Genomic DNA, 27,095 nt, shown 5'->3' with positions numbered 1-27,095 from the left:
CAGGTTCTATTTTTCACGTGCACAGTCCATATTACCAACTGTGTACACAAAGGAAAGTAGTTATATTTACCTAGACAGGTTGTTAGCTTGTAGATGTCCAGCATGAAAACACTATAGTGTTTTCTGGGAAGGGTTCAGCATAGCCCATTCTTCCTCAGAGAAACTTGTTCCTATATTTTCAAATGTCAACAAGTCCTGTTTAGAGAATAGACTTGAATTTAATACAGTAGCTGAAGCAGTTGTACTATCTGCCTGTGAATCATGGCATAGGCTGCATGTTCCAGAAATTATCAGTATAGAATTTAGGTGGAAAATCTGAGATGACCAGATGTAGGCAAGTAGATCAGTGAATTGGTTGTGATATATCTAGTTTCCAATCTGCTCCTGCCAAGTCTAGTCGCCTGAAGATCAGTAAGGTCAGATGTACCCCAGAACACTAGGGGTCTTAGCAGAAGACTAAAATAAGACTGCCTAAAAAGGGGAAATGTTAAAATAAAATAAAACATAACAAAAAGTAATCTGAATGTCTCCAGCACCTCTAAGGTCCAGTAGCATCCATGGTTACTTGACCTCCACCTAATCACTAGAAAACTACAGTGTTGGGCACAATAGTGTTTTGCTTTAATGCTGCATTGCTCATTTGCTTTCTTTAGTGCTATTCTTTATGAAGTGATTTCTCTCTTTTCCTTCTCTGTAAAATATAAATGACAGAACTTAAAAGCATTTTCTGAAGAGATACATGAATTCCATCCTCTCTATCTTAGATTCGGTTACCATAAGACAGTTAAAATAAACTCTGCCTAACATTCTTAGGTTGGATTTTAAAAGAGGTGGTTTCTGTTGTCATTGGTGATGTCACTTGGATCCCCATTTACTAGCAGCACCTAGAACATGGCACTAGGTTACACAGGCCAGTGGAAGACCTCCACTCTCAACGAATGGATGTATTTTCAAAAAATCATAGTAGTCCCAGCATCTATTTTACCTCTAGGGAACATAAATAACAGCCCAGGCTCCTTTACTGAAAAAAAAAAAAAAAACTCTCAATCACCTTAGACAGAGAAAACAGCATATTCCATGACAAAACCAATTTTATACATAACCTTTCTATAAATCCAGACCTTCAAAAGAATAATATGTGGAAAACACCAACAAAAGAAGTGAAACTGCAACTTAGAATAAGCAAGAAAATAATCATTCAACAAGCCCACACAAACATAATTCCACCTCAAACAAAATAATTAATACAAAGTAACAATCACTTTTTCTTAATATTATCAATACGAAAATTAATAATTCCAACATAACCTAATTAATTGAAATTCAAAAATTAGAGGAATTAGAAATTGGTCAGCTGTCATTCTGCTGTGTCTAATTTGGTAAATGGGATTAATATGTCCAAATATTGTACAATCCATATACACTTTTTGTTTGTTTGTACATAACTGGTTCTTGCTGTGTACCACATAAGGGTCTTGAAATGATGCTTCTCCTATTTCAGCCTCTCTATTAGTAGGGTTGTTTATTTGATGTTTTTATACTATATTGGTTTTCAGAATAGCTTACATATTTCAAAACTATTTATACAGCCAAAATAAATGTGGACAATTAATTTGGGAGTCGGCTTATAAGAGAACAACAAAGAGTGAGTCTTAAGGCTTTGCTTGATATTTATATTATTGTATCGATTCTGAAGAAGAAGACTCTATGGGTTACTATTTTTTCTGAAATGAATGCCATTGAATAACCATCACATCCAATTAAACTGAATACTACTGTCACCTAACTTCTATGCCAACTCCAAACAGAATCATTCTTCATTGAAACAGTTGATGAATGACTTCAAGGATAGACCATCTTAATACACACACCATTCCTTATGTGAATTTACCCTGTTTCCTGTGGTCTGAGAATGACAACAACCACTCAAGTCAAATAGCTTTGACCTCAGCAGGAAATCAGTATCCAAAAATCATGCCTACAGTTCATTCTTTGGCACAGCAAAATTTTCAAGTGTTAGCTTAGCTACTATGGAGGTAAAATCCTTTGGTTATGTGAGGGATATCCAAGTACAGCCTTATTACAATGACGTCCAATGTCCATAAACTTTTCTTATTTTGTTTGTATCACAGTAAGGCAAGGTATATATATAATTTTATTATTAATTAGATAATTTCTTCATTAACATTCCAAAAGTCACCTACACCCTACCCCTTCCTTGCCCCCTAAACCACCTACTCCCACCTCCTGGTCCTGGTAGTACCCTTTACTGGGCCATAAAATCTTCTCAAACCCAAGGGCTTCTCCCTCCACAGAGTACCTTCCAGGCCATCCTCTGCTACACATTCAACTAGAGACATGAGCTCTGGAGTTACTGCCTAGTTCATATTGTTTCCTCCTTTAGGGTAGCAGACACCCTCATATATTGGATATTTTCTATAGTACCAGCATGGGGGTCCCTGTGTTGCATTCAGTAGATGAATTTGAGCATCTATTTCTATATTTGCTAGACACTGTCCTAGCTACAAAAAATACAGATTCAGGGTCCTGTTAACATGATCTATAAGCCAAGATTTTGAAGCTATACTAAAAACAAAAAAAACAAACAAACAGACAAACAAAAACAAACAAAAAGACTATTTATTTGTGTACATTAAAAAAACTAATAGTGATATATTATTTTTAAATATCATACAGCTAATTTATTGGGAGTTATTTAAAATTTATATTGAGAAAAATGTTATACTTTCAGTATTGCTTCTGACAAACATCTACATGGGACTATTCAATTGATTGTTTTATATCAAACAACTTTTATAATATTAATTTTATTATTATAGTATTTTGTAAATTTAAAAAAAAACATGATAAAAATTGAAAGGTCTAATAGGTTTGAGTGGACCTCTGCTCGAGGAGTTGGAGTACAAAAGGAAAAAAAAGAATGTGATGGAAATCTGTTTACACAATATATGTTTTTAAATGATAACAAATTCAGATAAATTGAAATTATGTATATTTTCTTATCATACTGCAATAAAACTTAAATTAAAACAATTTCTGGATCCCCAGGATACATGAATAGCATGCAGTATTCTAGAGCAGTATCCAGCTTAATGATACTTCTGTTGCTCTTGTGTCTTTCCCTCTTCTGTATCCCCCAAGTTCATTCCGCTTTCTTGGCATGACTCATAAATGAGCATTTGTGTATTATCCTGTGGTATATGAGAGGAGTTGTCTGAATAGAGATGAAATATTGAGCCAAGGCAAACACAACTGTGGAAATGGAAACCATCCAAGGGCAAATTTTGTAAAATTAACATAGTCTGTGAAAGAAAAATGCTTTTGCTTTCAGAATGAGAGTGAATGGAGTTTTTCACTAAGCTGGAAGGGGGCTAATAAAGGCCTTTTTTACTGGAGAATTTAATAAGAATTAACCAAAACACAGGTGCAATTGATCTTACAGGAGTGAACTGGATAGATGGGTAGAGTTTGGCTAGTATAAGATACTTAATTTAATGATTTTTGAGGTCTTTTTGAAATTATGATCAATAAATTCTGCCCTCTGTGACATTTCTACTATTTTTGTTTGAAAGATGAATAAATTAGGATACATGGATATAGCTTTATAGTATAGGTCTTGAACTTTCATGATGTGACAATTAAATCTGTATGATCAGGTCATATTCTAGAGCTCTGCATTAGGTAAACACAATCTATAGCTCCTGGGGACATACACACAAATGAACTAACAAGACTTTATAGTGTTTCTTGTTTTCAGAATAGATTACATTTTATGAATAATCTAAAAGCAATAGGTTCAGTTTCTATGTTTTTAGAGACAGAACCTTAAAGACCCTAAAAACTCTAAAAATTAAAAAAAGAAGAGAAAAGAAAAAAAAATAAACTTGAAGCTTTAAATAAACAACAAAAACCCTAAAAACAACAACAACCCCCCCAAAAATAAATTTTTGAAAAAAAAGAAAAGTAAAAGAACCTAAAACCTTAAAGAAAAACAAAAACAAACACATCAACAAAAAATTCTAGATCTCTAAAAAGACCCAGAAAAACATAAAAACATAAAATCATTACCACAAACAAACAAGCAAACAAGCAAAGAACAACAACAACCACACTAAGACTTAAAAAACAAAACAAAACAAAACAAACAAACAAACCAAAAAAAAACAAAAAACAAACAAACAAAAAAACAAAAAACAAACAAAAAACAAACAAAAAACAAAAAAAAAACTCGCCAAATACACTGAGAACAACCCTAAAATCATTTAAAAACCAAAAACAAAACAAAACAAAACAAAACAAAAACAAACAAACAAACAAACAAACAAACAAAAACCCTAAAAACCTTAAAAGCTGTAAACGTATTAAACAAACACTAAATGACCATAAAAAGCTATTTTTTTAGTTCTTAATAAACATGTTTTAAAACCCTAAAATTCTATAAATAAGAAAACACAAGAACTCTAAAAAGACCCTAAAAAAATTATAAAACCCTAAAAAAAATTCCTAAAACTCTACAAGTCTAGATCGCTAATGAGACAATAAAAAACAATTAAAAAAAAGAAAGAAAGAAAGAAAAAAAGAACATGAAAAAGAACAAAACCACCAAAACAACAACTACAAATTCTATTGCCTTAAAAAAATCGCCAAAAACACTAGAAAAAAAAATCATTTTACAAACCTTTTTAAAAAAACAAACAAACAAAACAAAACAAAACCAAATAAACTTAAAACATTTTTTTAAAATTCCTTAATTAAACTTAAACAAACAAACAAACAAAAAAAAAAGAAAGAAAAACCCTAAAATTCTAAAACAATCTCAACAACAGACCTAAACGAACTCTAAAACCCTAAAAAAAAAGTTCCTTTAAAAAGTTCTAAAAACACATCATAACTCTGAAACTCAAAAAAATAACTTGAAAAACCGCTTAAAACAAAACAAAACAAAACAAACAAAAAAGTACAATACCCGGAAACCCTAACTAAAATCCTGAGACATTAAAAAGAATCCTAACCTGTCCACCCCCCCAAAAAAAAATACATACAAAACCCTGAAACACTAACTAAAATCCAGTGATATAAAAAGAATCCTAAACCCTTAAAAAAAAAAAAAAACACACACACACACACAAGAACACAAAAAACTCTTAAAAAATCGTAAAACCCTATAAAACACTAAAACTATAAAAAGAAACAAAAACAAAACAAAACAACAAGAAAAACAGAAACACACAAAAAACTAAAATTATCCTAAAATTATTTATAAAACCTAAAAAGCCCTAAAAACCTGAAATATCTTAAATTTCTAGGAGGAATCAAGAACCAGCAAAATAAATAAATAAATAAAATAAAAATAATCCTCACCCATACCCCCCCAAAAAGTAAGCACAAAACAACCCCCCAAATATAAAACCATCAAAAACCCTAAAACTCTAAATAACCCTAAGGGCTTCACACAATTACAAACCAACAAACAAACAAACAAACAAAACTGAAAAATCTAAAATACTAAAAAGCCTGAAAAGACGCCTAAAACATTAGAAAAAGTAAATCCTAAAAAACTCTAGAATCTTTAAACAAATACTGAAATAGTCCCAAAATCCAAAAAAAAAAAGAAAAAAAAAAAAAGAAAAAAAGAAAAAAAAGAAAAAAGAAAAAAAAAGAAAAGAAAAAAAAAAGAAAGAAAAATAAAATTCTGAAAACACCTATCAGCTAGGCAGGCATTCAACTTACAGAGTTCAGCCTGCTTTCTGAGTGCTGGTACTAAAGGGGAATAAAACTATACGTGACTCCTTTTTGTTTGTATAATTGTTTTTTAAAGATTTTTTTTTCTCTGTGGGTGAGTGTGTGTGTGTGAAAAGGATTTTTTTTTTTGAAGAACTGAAGATCTATGGGGCTTGAACAATTAAAGTGTCCTCTAATTTGTAAGTAAATTTTATACTTACCTGTGTCCAGTATTCTGTCTACACTTATTTCAAAAGTAAAATTACCTCATCTATTTCATCCTGCTTTACTGCATTTAATCTATGAAATTCCTTATAATTAGAAGTGCTGGTAAATTTTAAAAAAACATTTAAAATATGACTGGGAGATATCAGGTTTGCTTTAAGTTTATCACCACTTTGTAAGCATGCCCAAGATCTATGTTGTCCTCTTACTTTCCAAAGTATCCATAATTCATGATGGCCATTGGTTTCAATACATGTCATTTAACCCTGTCAAATTCCAGCTTTGTTTGCATAAAAATAGTCCTCCTCTAACTGTGGGTTTTTTTTAAAGTGAAAATTGGTGTGCTATCCAGTGTGCTACCTCAAAGAGTCTGGCAATATTTATGATAAGAAGCACAGCTTAAAGATAACCAAGGGAAAGGTTGGAACATGAAAAATAACCACCATGGATGTTGTCAAGTCAGACCCGAAGACTTTCACAGAATGAAAATAAAAACAAAAATGAAACAAAACAAAACACACACCAAACAAATAAATAAAAATCCAACAACTAAACAATAAACACGATGCCAGGGTTTAACTTCTTTGGCAGAATATTACTCAGATCATCAGGCTTTTCAGTTGGGATTTCATTTTTTTATTTCTAGGAGGCCATATGAAAAGGTAAAGCCGAGATGCTGAATGTTCCTGAGTGTAACTAGGGAAGGAAACAGCTGAGAGTGGTTCTATGATGTAAGTTGAACTAGGGTGATGTCACAGAGCACTGGCTGGAGGTTGTGCATCTATTCCACTTGGAGGCGCTAGAATCTATTGAAGGTGAGTTCACTATCTTCACAGTGGTGTGTCAAAGCAAGGTCATTTTTCCCACAGGCTTTTGGTGCCTGGTCTGTATCAGGAGACAGAATCTTGGTGACAAGGATATTTTCTTTGGGTAAGTGCATTTATGAAGTAATTGGGACCCTCATACCTACAGAAAGCTAAAAGTTTTCTCTCCTATAGTGTGTAGCTGTACATTCTACTTTCCCCATGTTTATTAGCTAGGGAGATGGATGGTCTAAGTTAGTTGAACTCCTGAATTTATTATCCTTGCTAGCAATATCTAGTTCACAATTCCACTAAAATGCCAAAGCTCCTCTTTGTCCATGTGCACATTAGAAGATATTAGTTCTAAATGTTTGATATTGCCTTGACTTGTTGAGTTCTTCCTGAGTTCAGAGATGCAATTGCTTCATCAAATAATCCTGAAGCTGGGTCAGGAGAAACAATACAGAAGGCCAGTGGTGTGGTGTGTCCCTGGGCAGATATTTGTGAATGTAGGCACTTAGCTCAGAGCTTGCATGTACAAGAGAGTTGTGGTGACCACTCTGGCTCTTTTTTTTTTTTTTTCTTTTCTCTTCTTCCTATTCATTGGGGGTAATAGTCATACCACCACCTAAATTGACATAGAAATTCAAGGAGAGGATCCTCAGCAGAGGCAAATTAACTCAGGCCTGAAGAAATAAATGTTGATCTGTGTATGTTATTCTGAGCTCTAGAGAATTACTTGTTAATTACATTATTTTTATTTCCTTGTTTCCCTTGTTTCTTTGTTTCTTTCTTTCTTTGCTTGCTTGCTTGGTTAATTTTATTTGAGTTTCTGTATGATTAGATTTGGCTGTCAGGAAACTCACTGTGTAGACCAGACTAGCCTTTATCTCACTAATTTCTGCCTTGCTCTGCCTCTTGAGTACTATTACTAAAAATGTGGGTAACCACCACCTCCTATGAACATCTCCATTTGATTGTTTGTATTGTTATTTGTTTGTTTGTATTTCTGTTTTGTTTTTTTTTTCGTTTATTTTTCGCTTGTTTTCTTTTACTTCTTGTTGTTGTTGTTGTTGTTGTTGTTGTTGTTGAGACAGGGTTCCTCTCTATAGGACTGGCTGCCCTGGAACTCACTTTGTAGACCAGACTGGCCTCTAACTTAGAAATCTGTCTGTGTTTGCCTTCTGAGTTTTGGGATTAAATGCATGTAATTCCATGGCTGACGTATTAACTTCTTATTTTAATAAAATTAATTTTAGAAGCCGAAACCTGTTTAGCATATTCTTCTTCACCTTCTCAGAAGTTCTCTTAGCAAAGAGTCTTGGTCCAGCATTCACTCCCAACCCATAACCATTGCCCATCAGGAAATCATATATATGACAGAGACAACAGCATTGTGTCTGGTTTAAACAGGCAAGATCTTCAGTCCCAGGCAATGGGCAAGTATGATATTTGAAGAGAGAATGGAAGCCACAAGACAGTGTGATCTACCACAACAGGTCTACAGCCAGGTAGAAGACAATACCTCTGAAGAGTTTGAGCATGGCATCACTCAAGAAGAAGAGTAGGAGGAAGCCTTCTTCCCAGGCCATGGGGAATATTGTTGGCTGCAGAATTTCTCACGGTTGGAAGGAAGGTAATGAGCCTGTCACCCGTTGGAAGGCCATCATTCTATGTCAACTGCCAACAAACCCTTCTTTTTATTTGGTGAAGTATGAAGGAATTGACAGTGTCTACGGACAGGAGTTCCACAGCGATGAGAGGATTTTAAATCTTAAGGTCTTGCCTCACAAAGTAGTTTTTCCTCAGGTGTGGGATGTCCACCTAGCCAGCGCCCTGGTTGGCAGAGAGGTACAACACAAATTTGAGGGGAAACATGGCTCTGAGGAAAACTGGAGTGGGATGGTGCTAGCCCAGGTGTCATTCTTAAAGGACTGGTTTTACATTTCCTACAAGAAGGATCCGGTCCTCTACATCTATCAGCTCCTGGATGACTACAAGGAAGGTAACCTCCACATCATTCCAGAGACCCCTCTGGCTGAGGCGAGATCAGATGATGACAGTGACATCTTAATAGGTACCTGGGTTCAGACACCAGAGATGATGGTTCCAAAATTTCGGAAAGGTTTGTAAAAATTTCTAGCCAATCCTACTGTGTACTTTATCAAGTTTCATGGTGACCTACATATCTACGTCTATATTCTGGTGTCAAATATCACTTAAATTGAAAAAATCACAAAGTACAGAAATGTAAACTTATAGGATTGAAAAAAATATTTGTTTTCCTATGTTGGCTACTTATGGGTCTTTGACAACCCAAGTATCTTTGTCAATAATATTTGTTTTGTTCTAAAAATTAATACGTGTGACATGACATGCTTTTAGTGAACACTTTGTTGGTAGAGATGGACTATGGTGGAAAGAACATCAAAGGAAGATGAAAGTTGCAACTCAGGCTGTGAACAGTGCATACATCTAATATCACACAGGCTAAAATGGACAGGACTTAGCTTCTGTGGTCTGCATAGTGAGCAAGGAATTGGAGATATGACTTAGAGGAGCAGGGATGGCAGCAAAAGATGGATGTTTAGGAAGTAGGGGAGAAAGACAGGACACAGATAGAATCTCTGGTATGAAGTCTGAGGGAGAAACAACAATTTGGGGAAAGAGTGATAGATAAAAGGAATGTGGCCTTGTTACACAAAGTGCAATCTAGGAAACTGATCCAAAGAGACTCAGAAATCAAACAAAATCAGGTATCATTTGAATAATGAAACCTAATGAAACTTGTCTCTCATTTTAAGATTTATTATCTTTACTTATATGGGTGGGGATAGGGCATGTGCTTGTGAGTACAGGTGACCACAGAGACATGAGCTGTCAGATCCCATGGAGCTGATTGCTAACCATTGGATATGAATTCAAGAAAACAAATCCAGTTTTTTTTTGCAGTAGAAAAGTGCTCTTGACAACTTGGTCATCTCTCTATTCCCATTAAGATATCTTTTTAAGAAATCCAATATTAACATGCAGAAAAGAGACCAGGAAGAAGTTAAGAAAGATTAAATTGATGGTGATTTTTTAAAAAAATAAAGGACACACAGAGGAGTAGAGGACACTGAGGGACAAATGAATTCTATGATGCAGTTCTCAAAATGTGAAGCAGGAGACCCAGGAAGAATAGAAATTTTCTGCAAATAGTTAAAATTGGACATATCCACATTAGGTTCTTTGGTTTCTTAACAAATAGCCAGCTGATCAGGTCAAAGAGTAATTTAAAAGAGAAAATGAGTATACTGTGATTTAATATATGGTAGGGAATGGATCTTCAGTGCTTTCCCTGAGCACTCTTTTCCTGGGATGAATCCTGTGATCTTTTGGAGGTCTCTGTTGAGTGCCCCAGATGACCATCAAAATGCTCCAACACTGGCCTGTTCCACTGTCTCTCCTCCAAACATCTGACTCCCAACATACCTATGTACCATTTCAGCCAGTCTATTCCCTGGAAATTCCAGTCTTAAATTTATGTGTGACCTCATTCTCAGAAAACAGTGAAGGTGTATTCAATGCATGTGTGCTGACCTATTTTCTATGCCAGTTCTCATGGGTTTCAAATTCTATGAGGTTGCATACTATGTTGGTCACTTCACCTGAGTAGCTCCTGTGCTTCATGGGGGTCTTACTGGGTCCCATATGCACTCTGAGTGTTTCTTTTCTTTGTTTGGTTGGTTGGTTTTGTTGTTGTTGTAGTTTTGTTTTTGTTTTGTTTGTTTGTTTGTTTGTATTGTTTTGTTTTTGTTTTTGTTTTTGTTTTTGTTTTGTTTTGTTTTTAGTCAGGCTTGTAATGGACACAATCATTTGTGTTTTTTCTCTATAATAAGTTTGAATGCCAAATGACTTGAAAATACTCTCTATTGCTTATTAATTTTGATATCTGGGAGAGTTTCTGTGCTAGCTGGTTGTCTTAATTAGGGTTTCAATGCTGTGAAAAAACAATATTACTAAGGCAACTCATTAGAAACATTTCATTAGGGCTTTTAAACATTTCATTGCAGTTTCAGAGGTTCACTCCACTATCATCAAGGCAGTAAACATGCAAGTATCTAGACGTATGTGGTGGTGGAGAGGAAGTGTAGATTTATGCATCTTGATCCAATTGCTTCCAGGAACAAAGTATCTCTTCTGCATTCAGGGATGGTGTCTTCCACACGGATCAGTTCTTTAAAGCCTCACAGTGATATGCTTCCTCCAAAAAGGTCACACCTATTCCTACAAGGACACACCTCCTCAAAGACCAACTACATTCACAGTGCTAAACTGATTTCATAGCAACTTGACAAGATCTAGAGTCTTAAAGAGGAGGAGCCTCAGTTGAGAAAATGCCTCATTAAGATCAAGCTGTTAGGAATTTTCTTATTTGGTGTGAGAGCACCCAGTTCATTGTGGGTGGTGACATCCTTGTGGTGGTAGTCTTGTGCTCTTTATGAAAGCAAGACTTAAGGAGCATGTCAATAAGCATCACCACTCCATGGCCTATGCATGAGCTTCTGGCTCCAGAAAACTGTGTTGTTTCAGTTTCTTTCCCAACTTCTTTGATGATGAACAGCAATGTGGAATATAAGCTGAATAAAACTTTTGCTATGGATTTAGCTCTTTGGACATGGTATGTCCTTACAACAATAGAAACCTTAAGTAAGACAATTTCTTAGAGAAACAAAATATCTAAGAGTACCACTGTAACTTATCCTATTAGGACACATAATGTGTAGATGTTTTCTTTTAATTTAAAGGTAAGATATTCTCATGTATCTATTGACATGCAATTGTTGTAGTTTGCTTCTTTCTCACACTGAAGAATACTACAATCAACAATAACTTGGGAATATAACGGTTATTAGCTTACAGGTTACAGACTATTACCAAGGAAGGCAAAACAGGAACTTGAAGCACTACCAGGAAAGAGTGCTAATTTCCTTTACCCTATCTTAGTCATTGTTCTATTGCTGTGAAGAGACATCATGTTTAAGGCAACTATTAGGAAACAAAGCATTAACTGGTGCCTTGATTACACTTGCAGAAGTTTGGTCAAACATCAAGGCAGTGAACACAGCACTGGAGACATAGAGAACTATTGATCCTTAGAGACAGATATTCTGCCATTACCTTGGTTTCTTGAAAAGGCAAAGTCCACCTTTATTGACACAACCACTTCCTCCAATGAAGCCACATCTTCTCTCATTCTTTCTAATCCTTAAATGCACTGTCAATCCCTGGTGACTAAATATCCATATATATGAATCTATAGAGGATATTCTTATTCAAACCACCAACTTCTGGGTTGATCAAATATTTTATTTTAAATACAGAGTAAAAGCCTCCCTTTTATAAATAACTACTGATGAGCTTACCCACAGTGGTCTTCCCTCACACATCGACCATCAAGGAAGAAAATGTCCCATAGACTTACCCAAAAACCAAGTGAATACAGAGAATTCTTCAATTGTTCTCTCTCCTAAGGTGACTCTAGATTGTCAAGTTGGAGATAAATAAAGTCCCAGCACATTAAATTTTAATCTACTCCCACACAAACATTACTCATCACCATCTCCTCGTTCTGTCTCTGTATAGATCCACTTCCCTCCTTGGCAGAAGAGAAGGGTAAGAACCTCCACCAGAAAGGATACTCAATAATAGGTGACAAGTATTGGATATGTCCTATAACATCACAACACCTACATTCTAATGTATGTTACACTTTCTGGGAGACACCCCAATCTGTCCAACTTCTTGCCAACTCAGCTTTGACCAGAAAAATTCTCATCAAGAAATCCAATGACTTTTAGTTGATTTCTTTCTCCTGAGGGAATGGAGTGTTACCCCTTCATGGATGTATTGGTGTCTGATTCATAAGTAATAAAACCCACTACTGTTAACAGCTAAATCACAGGAGTTATGACAAATAAAAACTCACATGAGAAGCATCACATTTGGTTAAGCCTTTTCAGAAGTTTTATTAAAGTTTTATTTATATACTTGTGGCCACTATGTGAGGAAAAGCCTCCCGATTGGCATATCCTATCGCTTCTAAGGGTTAAATGAAGAAAGAGGATTATATTCATTTTTTTCTCTTTTTTTTCCATTTTTTTTAACTAAGAAGACATTATAGTTTTTAAGAGAAGAATGGTTCTTAAGAAAATGATGGTGATTCCAAAGGAAGATTAGTTATTACTTTTGCAATTTGATGATGAAGAAGATAACATAAATATTTCATAGGAGTCTGTTTCTGAAGGTTATTGCATATTCAGTGTTGGGTATTAATTGTGTGTCCTGCAGTTTACTAGACTTTTACCTGGTCACCTGAATTGGAAGAAGTCTTTTCTAAGAGATTTTATATAATTCATTTGAAATTTTACCTATATCTATATATTCCTACACCCGAATTTTAGCAACACATATAACTACTCTTGGCACTGTAGTCACAATATGTTGATAAAAAATAACTTGTTATGATTTTGCCAAGGGAAAATAACTGAATATTTTTCCAATAATATGTTTGCAAAACTTGAATTTATTTCAAGAACACTACAAATAATTTATTTCATTCTTTTTTTATTATTTATTCTTTTTCTTTTTTTTTTTTTTTTTTACATTTCAAATGTTTTTCCCTTTTCTATTTTCCCCTACAAAAATCCCAGTCCTCTCCCCTCTCTCCCTGCTCTCCAACACACCTACTCCCAATTCCTGGCCCAATCATTTCCAAAACTTGGTCATAGGAATTTTACAAGAACAAGTGTCTTTCCTCCCATTGATGACTTACTAGTCCATCCTCTGCTACATATGCAGCTGTAGGCATAAGTCACAACTTATGTTTACTTTGATTGGAGATTAATCTCAGGGAACTCTGGGAGTACTTGTTAGTTGTTTTTCCTCATAGAATGCTCCTTGTGTACTTTCTCTAGCTCCATAATTGGGGACCCTGTGCTCAGTCCAATGGATTTCTGTGAGCATCCACTTCTGTATTTGTCAGGAAATGGCAGATCATCTCAGGAGACAACTATATCAGTCTCCTGTCCCTAAGGTCTTGTTTGGCTCTTCAATTGTATCTGGGTTTGGTGGTTGTTTATGGTATGGATCACAGAATGAAGCAGTCTCTGGATTCCTTCTGTCTCAGTTCCAAACTTTTTCTCTGTAACTCTTTCCATGGGTCTTTTGTTCCCAATTCTAAGAAGGAACGACATATCCACACTTTGGTCTTCCTTCTTGTTGAGTTTCATGGGTTTTGCAAATTTTACCGTTTTTTTCTGAGCTTTAAGGATAAAGTGAGTGAGTATATATCATGTCAGTATATATCATGTGTGTTCTTTTGTGATTGAGTTATCTCACTTAGGAACATATCATCGAGATACATCCATTTGTCTAAGAATTTCATGAATTCATTGATTTAATAGTGATGTAGTATTTCATTATGTAAATGTACTATATTTTCTGTATTCATTCCTCTGAAGACGGGCATCAGGGTTATTTTCAGCTTCTTGCTATTATAAATGAGGATGCTATGAACATAGTGATGCATGTATCCTTATTACAAGTTGGAATATCTTCTGGGTATATGCCCAGGAGGACTCTTGCTGGATCTTCAGCAGAACTATTACCACTTTTCTGAGGAAACCCCAAACTACTTTCCAGAGTGGTAGTACCAACTTGTAATTCCACAAGCAATGGAGGAGTGTCCCTACTTCACCACATACCCACCAGCAACTGTTGTAATCTGAGTTTTATATCTTAACCATTCTGACTCTGTGAGGTTATTTTTACTTTCTGTCCCCTGATGATTAAGGATTTTGAACATTTGTGAGGTGCTTCTCAGCCATTCAGTGTTTCTTAATTTAGAATTCTTTGTTTAGAACTGTCCCAAGGTTTTTAAATAGGGTTATCTGATTTTCTGGAATCCAGCTTCTTGAGTTCTTTGTATATACTGAATATTAGTCCCTTATCTGATTTAGCATTGATAAAGATTTTTCCCCGTTTTGTTCTAATGATAGTTCCCCTTGCCTTACAGAAGTTTTGCAATTTTTAGGTCCCATTTGTCAATTTTAATCTTATAACACAAGCCATTGCTGTTTTGTTCAGGAATATTCCCCATTTAACCTTGTCTTCGAGGCTCTTCCACACTTTCTCCTCTATAAGTTTCAGTGTCTCTGGTTTTATGTGCAGTTCCTTGATCCAATTAGACTTGAGCATTGTACAAGGAGATGAGAACAAATCAATTTGCTTTCTTCAATATGCTAACTGCCAGTTGAGCCAGCACCATTTATTGAAAATGCCATTTTCTTTCCACTGGTTGGTTTTATCTCCTTTGTAAAAGACCACATGAGTTTGGGTTCATTTCTCTGTCTTCAGTTCTATTCCATTTATCTACCTGTTTAACACTATGCCTGTACCATGAAGTTTTTATCGTAATTGCTCTGTAGTACAGCTTGAGGTCAGGCATGGTGATTACACATTCTTTTATTGTTGAGAATAGTTTTGGATATAGTGGTTTTTTTGTTTTTTGTTTTTTTTGTTTTTTTTTCAAGATGAATTTGTAAATTGCCTTTTCTAACTCAGTGAACTCAGTGAAGAATTGAGTTGGAGTTTTGATGGTGATTGAAATGAATCTTAGATTGCTTTTTTGAAAGATAGCCATTTTTACTATATTAATCCTGCCAAATCATTAGCATGGGAGATTTTACCATCTTCGGAGATCTTCTTTGATTTCTTTCTTGAAGAAACTTGAAGTTTTTATTATACATTTCTTTCACTTTCTCAGTTAGAGTCACACCAAGGAACTTTATATTATTTGTGACTACTATGAAGCATATTTTCCCTAATTTCTTTATCATACTATTAGCCTTTTCTGCAGAGAAATTCCACTGTTAAGTTTAAATTAATTCAAAATTCAGCTCCTAAGCTGAAAATGTGTATCAGGATTAGGTGTTCTCTGTTGAAATTTTTGGGGTCATAGATACATGCTATCATATCTTCTGGAAATAGAGAAATTTTGACTTCTTCCTTTCTAATTTGTATTCATCTGTTCTCGTTTTTTTTGTATAATTGCTCTGGCTAGGATTTCAAGTACTCTATTGAATAGGCAGGGAGAAAGTGGGCAGCCTTGTCCAGTCCCAGATTTTAGTGGGATTCCGTCCTGTTTCTGACCATTTAGATGAAAGTTAAATCCTGGGCTTTCTTTTATTTTCTTTTCTTTTTTTTATGTTTAGTAGTATGCCTTGAATTCCTGATCTTTCCTGGACTTATTATGAATGGGCATTGTATTTTTCCAACTATTTCCTCAGCATCTAATCAGATGATCATGTGGTTTTGGTAGTTGAGTTTTGTTGTTTGTTTGTTTTTTTTTTTCTATAATGTACTTAATTGATGGATTTTCGATATTAAACTCTCCCTTCATCATAAGAAGGAGGCCAACTAGATCATGATGGATTATCCTTTTGATGTATTCTCAGAATCTATCTATCAGTATATGTCTGTAAACTATAAATTTGAAAATCTAAAACATAAAATAAAACTTCTCTGATAATGTCTTAGGAAAAAAAATCTGTAATTACTTCCCACTAGATGAATTTTTACTACTATTTTTCTTTTTATAGTATGAAAAGAAAAATTTAATTTGTTTTGAGCGTTCTTTTCCTATTTCTATAAATTTGACTGCTTTCATTACTTTGCTTTACAAGGACATGATCAACAACAAATTATATGAGCAACAAAAATATTTTTCAGAAATTGTATGTGGGTGTACAAAAATTCAATAAATAACAAGAAAAATCAGTGGATGATATCATAAATAACTTTATAATTAACCTCGTATACCTATGTATCAAGTAGGAAAGGAGAAACTAGCCTTGTGTCCGACACATGAAACTAAATTAAGTCTAATTATCTAACTATCCTTGGTTCTGTTCTAGTCATACTGAATTGTAAATCAGAGAGGTATGGTCACATATTATACCAATGAAAACCACTAAGAATTTTAATGGAGACCAGATCATAAATTTCCAAGAGGCAGACATTTGCTGAGAGATGAAGAGAGGATCACCAGTTTTTACAATATGTCAGCCTCAGGTCTAGTTGAAAGATAGAGAAAGATTACTTACTGTTGTCATCTGGACTCTGTCGTTAATTTTAGAAAACCAACTCAAACTAGCAAATTAGTTTTTACAATCCTAAACTTAGTCCCTATTTAGTAAAAAAAAAAAAAGTGTATGGAAACAAATTTCCTAACAACCATGGCAGAATACTCCTGTGGAAGAATATCACCAAATTATTTTAGATCATCTCCCAATTAATGTAACAATCATTGTAGTCATCACATGGTTTCCAAATAAGATCTGAGGCAATTACCATATTAACCATTTTTTTTATTTGGTTGGTTAATTGTTTGGGGGCTCTTCAATTTGAAATGAACAGGAGATCATTTCCTGCCTGCGAACAACATGGAGGGAGCTGCCATTATGAGTCAGTTCAGGAAAGAGATAGGGAGTACAGATAAAAAAATAAATAAATACTCCAAATGAAGGCAATTTTTAAACCTTTCATAGCATTGCAAAAAACACTGTAGTCATTTACAGACGAAAAGCTAGAACCTCTTTGTAGTGTGGGCATTGGGCTTAGCAGCCTAGTCTCAGTATACTAACTTACTTGGAAATTATCATAAAAAAATACACTGAATAGTTTGTCTTTAGATCTCTAAAAACCTCAGAAATACTTATCAAAATAACACACTACAATAAATTCAACAGAATAAGTTTCATTTTCTCTCAACAAAAATTTAGGCTATTTATAATATTAAATATTTGTTATGAGTAATTCTAGCTCATTTGGTCATAAATATATATGTTTTAATGAAAATAATTCTAAAAACTTAAAATGCATGTTTTGTGTTATTATGTATAACATTGGAAAATTAGATAAGACATGCTTATTCATGTTAAACTCATAAATCTACTCCTATTTACTGAGTCTTTTAAAAATCAGAAACCTCCCTAGGCAAGATCTTAAACCACTGTTCTCCTGTATGCCATGACATTTTTAGCAGATATTTAAATGTATTAACTGATCTACTAATGAGTAGAAATCTGAAAGACCAGAATCTCTGTTACCTTTCACATAATGACTCTATTCAATGTAATCTATGACTACATTTAGAAAAATAAACAAATCCTAAAGTCAAATCCTCACCTCTTTTATCAGTCATAGAAAATTGTTTAATAGCTACGGTACTGTAATCTGTAATCCCAGCACTTGTCAGTTAAATGCAGGAGGACCATGGCCTTTGACTGTCCATAGCTACATAGTGAGTTTGAGGTCAGCATGAGTAATGTAGGACTGTCTCAAATAAACCTGTCCCCTATGAATCAAACAAAAATATAATGTTAGCATTAAGATATAAAAATAGTAAATATTTCTGTCAGTTCAGTAGGAAAATGTTGACCAGAAATACAAAAATAAATGTACATTTGGAATTTTTTTTACTATATTTTTGAAGGGAAAACTATTGAAATCTGGATATCCATAGAGTTCCTTGTTTAGAACATTATCCTGACAGCATATAGCTCAGAACTGGTAAGAAGCAAGGCTTGGAGAATCACAGGAGTTGCCTTTAGAGATGGCAGCAAATAACTGTAAGTATCACCTCGTATTTTAGACTGAGGCAGTGCAATTGATGATGGCAATGTTCCAATATAATAATAGAAAAACAAACAAACAAAAAAACAAAACAAAAAAAAACCTATTTTTTTCTGCTTCAGATCTTGGCAGGGCCATTCTAGCCCCATCGTTTGACAAAAGCACAACACAACTCAGAAAATTGTTTTGATGACATCAACAATTGTCAGACTTAAAATCTATTGATGTGCTTCAAACTTCTCTCATCTTCTGGGGTTATACATGGTGGTATTTATGAGACCTCTAAATGATCCCTAGGATTAGAAGCATAGTGTGTAGAGTTGGGAGTGGATATATAGACTGGAGAGATAAAATGGGAAGCATGGTGATCCTTGGATTGCCTGTGCCACATACCTTTGCAGTTGTGGTAATAGATTCAGTGCAGATTGCCAATACCTTCTAGGAGCACTACCCTAGCACACAGTACAGTGCTTTCTTTACTTTTTCTGGGCTTTTGCCTGTGACAGGGAATGTAGCTTGGATACTACTGGGTGGTGTGTGGAAGATAACAATGATTGGATCAGTTCAAAGCTATGGGAGCTGCCAGTTAATAGGCTAAGTTTCAGACAACATCCTTCCAATGGATAACTAGGGTCCAGTCTAGATGAATTACTGGATCCCCTGGATACATGAATAGCTTGCAGTATTCTAGAGTAGTATCCAGCTTAATGATACTTCTGTTGCTCTTGTGTCTTTCCCTCTTCTGTATCCCCCAAGTTCATTCCGCTTTCTTGGCATGACTCACAAATGAGCCTTTGTGTATTAACCTGTGGTATATGAGAGGAGTTGCCTGAATAGAGATGAAATATTGAGTCATGGGAAACACAACTGTGGAAATGGAAACCATCCAGGGGCAAATTTTGTAAAATTAACATAGTCTGTGTAAGAAAAATGCTTTTGCTTTCAGAAGGAGAGTGAATGGAGTTTTTCACTAAGCTGGAAGAGGGCTAATAAAGGCCTTTTTTACTGGAGAATTTAATAAGAATTAACCAAAACACAGGTGCAATTGATCTTACAGGAGTGAACTGGATAGATGGGTAGAGTTTGGCTAGTATAAGATACTTAATTTAATGATTTTTGAGGTCCTTTTTTGAAATTATGATCAATAAATTCTGCCCTCTGTGACATTTCTACTATTTTTGTTTGAAAGATGAATAAATTAGGATACATGGATATAGCTTTATAGTATAGGTCTTGAACTTTCATGATGTGACAATTAAATCTGTATGATCAGGACATATTCTAGAGCTCTGCATTAGGTACACATAATCTATAGCTCCTGGGGACATACACGCAAATGAACAAACATGACTTTATAGTGTTTCTTGTTTTCAAAATGGAATACAATTTATGGATAATCTAAAAGCAATAGGTTCAGTTTCTATGTTCTTAGAGACAGAACCTTAAAGACCCTAAAAACTCTAAAAAATAAAAAAATAAAAAAGAAGAGAAAAGAAAAGAAAAGAAACTTGAAGCTTTAAATAAACAACAAAAACCCTAAAAAAAAGGAAAAATAAATAAAATTAAAAAAAATAAAACTAAAATAACCTGAAACCCTAAAGAAAACAAACAAACAAACAAACAAACAAAAAAAAATTCAAGATCTCTACACAGACCCAGAAAAACATAAAATCATTACAACATACAAACAAAAAAACAAGCAAAGAACAACAACAATCACACTAAGGCAAAAAAAATAATAATAATAATAAATAAACTCGCCAAATACACTGAGAACATCCCTAAAATCATTTAAAAACCGTAAAAAAAAATAAAAAAAATAAAAAAATAAAAACAAACCTAATACAATAAAGCAAAACCTAAAATTCTAAAACACCCTAAAATTATTAAACAAACACTAAATGACCCAAAACAAGCTATTTTTTAATTCTTAATAAACATTATTTAAAACCCTAAAATTCTATAAATAAGAAAACAGAACACTAAAAAGACTCTAAAAAATTATAAAACCCTAAAAAAAAATCCAAAAATTCTACAAGTCTAGATCACTAATGAGACAATAAAAAAAAAAAAAAAAAAAAAGAAAGAAAATTAAAAGGTACAAAACCACCACCCCAACAACTACAAACTCTACTGCCTTAAAAATCGCCAAAAACACTGGAAAAGAAAATCATTTTACAAACCTTAAAAAAAAAAGAAAAAAAAAACAACCAAAAAAAATTAAAACAATTTTTAAAAATTCCTTAATTAAACTTAAAAAAAAAAACTAAAAAATAAAGAAAAACCCTAAAATTCTAAAACAATCTCAACAACAGTAAAAAGACACAAAAGAACTCTAAAACCCTAAAAAAGTTCCCTTAAAAACTTCTAAAAACACATCAAAACTCACACATCAATACTCTGAAACTCCAAAAAAACCTTGAAAACCCGCTTAAAAATACAAAACAAACAAAAACAAAGAAACAAACAAACAACAACAACAAAAAACCTACAATACCCTGAAACCCTAACTAAAATCCTGAGACATTCAAAAGAATCCTAACCCCCCCAGAAAAAAAAAATACCTACAAAACCCTGAAACATTAACTAAAAACCTGAGATATAAAAATAATCATAAACCCTTAAAAAATAAATACACACACAAGGACACAAAAAACACTTTAAAAAACCCTAAAACCCTACAAAACACTAAAAGTATTAAAAAACCAAAACCAAAACAAAACAAAACAACAAGAACAAAAAAAAACAAACAAAAAAATACAATTATCCTAAAATAATTTATAAACCCTAAAAAGCCCTAAAACCCTAAAATACCTTAAATTTCTAGGAAGAATCAAGAACCTAAAAATAAATAAATAAATAAATACATACATACATACATACATAAATAAATACATAAATACATATATACATGAATACATGAATACATGAATACATGAATACATGAATACATCAATACATCAATACATCAATACATCAATACATCAATACAAAAATACATAAATACATAAATACAAAATACATAAATACATAAATACATAAATACATTAATACATTAACACATAAATACATAAATACATGAATACATAAATACATAAATAAATACATAAAATAAAATAAAATAAAAATAAACTGCACCCCTACCCAAAAACAAAACAAAACAATACAAAACAAAAAAACTGTAAGGACAAAACAACCTCCCAAATTTAAAACCATTAAAACCCTAATACTCTAAATAACCCAAAGGGCTTCACCCTCCTCCCCCCCCCCCCAAAAAAAAGAAAAAAAACCCTGAAAACTCTAAAATATTAAAAAGCCTGTAAAGAAGTCTAAAACATTAGAAAAATAAATCAGAAAAAATTAATCTAGATTCTTTAAACAAATACTGAAATAGTCCAAAAAGTCAAAAAAAAAAAAAAAAAGAAAGAAAAAAAAAAGAAAAAGAAAAGAATAATAAAATTCTGAAAACACACCTATCAGTTAGGCAGGCATTCAACTTACAGAGTTTAGCCTGCTTCTGAGTACTGGTATTAAAGGGGAGTAAAACTATACTTGACTCCTTTTTGTTTGTATAATTGTTTTCTAAAAGATTTTTTTTTCTCTGTGGGGTGAGTGTATGTGTGTGATGTGTGTGTGTGTATGTGTGTGTGGGTGAGAGTATGTGTGTGATATGTCTGTGTGTGTGTGTGTTGTCCAAAGAGGTCATCAGATCGTCTAGAACTAGAATTGCAGGTGGTTGTGAACAACCATGTGGATGTTAGAAATTGTACCCAGGTCCTGTGCAAAAGCAATCAGTGGGCCTAAGCAGTGAGCTATCTCCTCAGTTCTTTCTGCTTGCTCTAATCTCTACTTCAATATTCATCTTGCCCAAATATGTCTTTAATTCCTACTTCTTCTGTCTGTTTTTATGTGATGAGTTCTCCTTTGCTTTTCTCTTGTTTCTCCAATTACTTCAGCAAGATTCTGCATTGCCTTTTGTTTCGGAAGATTCTCGAGGAATCCTAAATACAGACTTTAGGGCAGTTATTTAAAATTCTTACTGGTGATTCTGACAATGGTTTCCTCTTTTTTTTTTAATTAGGTATTTTTTTATTTACATTTCCAATAATATCCCAAAAGTCCCCCCATACCCACCTCAACCCCACCACCACCACCACCATATCTTGTCCCTGGCATACCCCTGAACAAGGCATATGAAGTTTGCAAGACTGATGGGCCTCTCTTTCCAATGATGGCCAACTAGTCCATCTTCTGATACAACTGCAGCTAGAAACATGAGCTCTGATAAGTTGCTAGAAAAATGGGCTCTGCGGGGTTTCTTTAGTTCATATTGTTGTTCCACTTATGGGATTGCAGACCCCTTTAGCTCCTTGGGTACCTTCTCTACCTCCTCCATTTCTGTCCCTGTGATTCATCCAATAGCTGACTGTGAGCATCCACTTCTGTGTTTGCTAGGCCATGGCATAGCCTCACAAGAGACAGCTAAATCTGGGTCCTTCCAGCAAAATCTTGCCAGTGTATGCAATGGTGTCAGTATTTGGAGGCTGATTGTGGGATGGATCACTAGGAATGGCAGTCTCTAAATGGTCCATCCTTTTGACTCATCTCCAAAGGTTGTCTCTGTAACTCTTTCCATGGGTGTTTTGTTCCCAATTCTAAGAAGGGGCACAGTGTCAGCATTTTGGTCTTCAATCTCCTTAAGTTTCATATGTTTTGAAGATTGTATCTAGTATCTTGGGTATTCTAAGTGTCTGGGCTAATACCCACTTATGTCACCACTAGGGTACTGGTTATTCTCCTCTCCTTCTCATTTGGTCACAGTGATTTTCATTTTGATTTCATTTGTCTAAGATGCCAGCATGTCCTGCTTATAGACTGTGGTACAATAGATGTTTAACTTTCATAACTATTGGGTAGTGTTTTGATTTTTCTGCGTTTGCCTGATTGAATAAAGGGGATTATTCCTCCAGCTCATAGTGACAGGCATGCTTTAGAGAAGTCAGGACTAATGGTCCTCAAGCTTCAAAATATTGTGAATCTTTAATATACAGCTCCACAACAATAATGCTATTTCATTGCAACTTCATAAATATAATTTTGCTATAGTCATGAATTATAAAGTATATTTCTTATAAACAAGATATATGATATGTGACACTTGTGAAAGGGTTGTTTGAACACTCAGAGGAGTCTAATTCCATGGTTTGAAAAGCACTAATTTGGACACAATGGGGCTACTGCTGCCAATGTAGACTGTTCATCCAGTGTTGCTGGTCAGAAGTCTCTGTACTTTGAAGGCAATGGGTTTTCCCAGAAAAGGCTTCTTCTGAGTCCCCAAACTTCTGTCAACACCTGTTCACCTTGGTGATGATCACTGATGTATCAAATGACCATACTTAGTAAATTAGAGTAATACAGTTTTCTTTTCCACCCTAGAAAGTGGGGATTCTAAAAATATGTCTACTAGCTAAAAGCAGTGATGGTGCTCTTCCTAGGGTTCCTTACATAGTGTCCTCCTTGGATGTTCCTCTCTGATCTATACTCGCCATCTATGCTGCTTCCTCTCATGAACAGCACACATGATAACACTCAACCCATCTGATCTTCAGTCAGCAGAAATATACTAATTATACTTTCCATATGGCCCAGTTGCTTATGATTCTGAGGCATAATCATACATGTTGTATTGCCAAAGAGAATGACACTAATTATCTAGTATATAATGAAGCATATTTTGTATGACTTATTTCAGGAGTCTATATATTCAATGATGAACACACCATCAGCAAATGAGTGAATTCTTGTGAGATGATGTCATCACAGTGGGATCCAATATGCTAGAAAGAGAAAAGAGGGAACCAAACTCCCTTTCATAATTAAACCTTTTCTATAACAGCATTATTAAATTTTTTTTATATGTAGGTCATATCCCTCCTGACCCATTCAATTTCTTCCAAATATATTCACACCTGGGGATTAATTTTCAGAAAATTATTTTGGGGAAACACATGTGATTATTTCAACATCTATAGTAGTGTGGGGGCGTTATTCTCCCTACATCATGTACACTTAAGATTTTTAGACACCTCCTTCCCTGTGATAGCCTTGCAGCTCACTGAGTAACATGTACATTTGATGATAAATGATACACAAACATTGAAGCACATTGCCATATCCTGTCACCCATATCAAGTTCAAAATAGCAAGAACCCCACGTGAGTAGAAAAATACAAATACATTTTATAGTGTCTTGAAGCTAAAATCCCCAAATTAATCAAAATATTATTTGGACTCTGTTACTTTATACCAGTGTTTTTTAAGTGTACAAGTCGCAGGCCTTTTCTTTGACCCTTTGCACAGGTTTATAGTGTCCTTTTACCATCTTCATCCTCCCCACTATCCTCCATTGCTATCAGATCTCCCCCCTGCTGCTGCCCTTACTCTTCCAAAATACCTCCTATTTTTTAATGTCCCTTATTATATTTATATTTTCACAATTGTCATATTGAGTTTTACTTGTCTAACCTAATATATTGTATTTTACCGTTCCATCCATTTTTTTTAAAACAAAGCCCTGCACTAATACACATAGATGAGAAATATATTAATCTCTCTCCCCCCTCTCTCTCTCATTTTTAAGCCATTCATCCAGTAGTTGACATCTAAAAATACTCCATAGCATGTATGTTTCATACAGTGAGGCAATCAATATTGATGATATGGATATGTAGTGGTCCTTCTTAGATTTTTTTTTTTTTGAACTTAAATCAACATGGGAAGATAGAATCTCAGATAAAGAACTTCCTCCATCACTTTGGCCTGTGGCCACACCTGAAGGAATGTTTTTTTTTTTGATGACTGTTTTTGAAGGATCTAGCTTTCTATGGATAGTGTCATATCCTATGCAGAGGATGTACAGGGTGTGGGGGGGAGCATGGAAGGTACTGAAAAGGATTTTTTAGAAGAACTGAAGATCTATGTGCCATGAACAATTAAAGTGTCCTCTAATTTGTAAGAAAATTTTATACGTACCTGTGTCCAATATTCTGTCTACACATATTTCAAAAGTAAAATTACCTCATCTATTTCATCCTGTTTTACTGCATTTTATCTATGAAATTCCTTATAATCAGAAGTGCTGGTAAATTTTAAAAACCTTTAAAATATGACTGGGAGATATCAGGTTTGTTTTAACTTTATCACAACTTTGTAAGCATGCCCAAGATCTATGTTGTCCTCTTACTTTCCAAAGAATCTACAATTCATGATTGCCATTGGTTTCAATACATGTCATTTAACCCTGTCAAATTCCAGCTTTGTTTGTATAAAAATAGTCCTCCTCTAACTGTGGGTTTTCATAAAGTGAAAATTAGTGTGCTATCCAGAGTGCTTCCTCAAAGAGTCTGGCAATATTTATGATAAGAAGCACAGCTTAAAGATAGCCAAGGGAAAGGTTGGAAAATGAAAAATAACCCCCATGGATGATGTCAAGTCAGAAACCGAAGACTTTCTCAGAATGAAAATAAAAACAAAAATGAAACAAAACAAAACACACACCAAACAAATAAATAAAAATCCAACAACCAAACAATAAAAACAATGCAAGGGTGAAATTCTTTGGCAGAATATTACTCATATCATCAGGCCTTTTGTTGGGATTTCATTTTTTATTTCTAGGAAGCCATATGAAAATGTAAAGTCGAGATGCTGAACGTTTCTGAGTGTAACTAGGGAAGGAACCAGCCTGAGAGGGTTTCTATGATGTAAGTTGAACTAGTGTGATGTCACAGAGCACTGGCTGGAGGTTTCCCATCTAATCCACTTGGAGGCGCTAGAATCCACTAAAGGTGAGTTCACTATCTTCACAGTGGTATGTCAAAGCCAGGTCATTTTTTCCCACAGGCTTTTCGTGACTGGTCTGTATCAGGAGACAGAATCTTGATGACTAGGATATTTTTCTATGGGTAAGTACATTTATGAAGTCATTGGGACCTTGATAGCTACAGAAAGCTAAAAATTTTCTCTCCTACAGTGAGTTACTCTTCATTCTACTTTCCCCATGTTTATTAGCTAGGGAGATGGATGGTCTAGGTTAGTTTATCTCCTGAATTTGTTATCCTTGCTAACAATATCTAGTTCACAATTCCACTAAAATGCCAAAGCTCCTCTTTGTCCTTGTGCACATTAGAAGATATTAGTTCTTAATGGCTGATATTGCCTCGAGTTGTTGAGTTCTTCTTGAGTTCTGAGATACAATGGCTTCATCAAATAATCCTGAAGCTGGGTCAGGAGAAACAATAAAGTAAGACAGTGGTGTGCTGTGTCCCTGGGCAGATATTTGTGAATGTAGGCAGTTAGCTCAGAGCTTGCACGTACAAGAGAGTCGTGGTGACCCCTCTGGCCTTTTTTTTTTTTTCTTGATCATTGGGTGGTAATAGTCATAGCACCACCTAAATTGACATAGAATTTCAAGGAGAGGGTCCTCCTCAGTGATGATTTTCGTTTGTTTTCTTTTACTTGTTGTTGTTGTTATTGTTGTTGTTGTTGAGACAGGGTTCCTCTCTATAGCACTGGCTGCCCTGGAACTCACTTTGTAGACCAGGCTAGTCTCTAACTTAGAAATCTGCCTGTCCTTGCCCTCTGAGT

The sequence above is a fragment of the Mus musculus genome, chromosome Y, assembly GCF_000001635.26.
Source record: "Mus musculus strain C57BL/6J chromosome Y, GRCm38.p6 C57BL/6J".
Taxonomy (NCBI): Eukaryota; Metazoa; Chordata; class Mammalia; order Rodentia; family Muridae; genus Mus; species Mus musculus.
The sequence above is the reverse complement of the archived record's forward strand: the minus strand, read 5'-3'. Positions refer to the sequence as shown.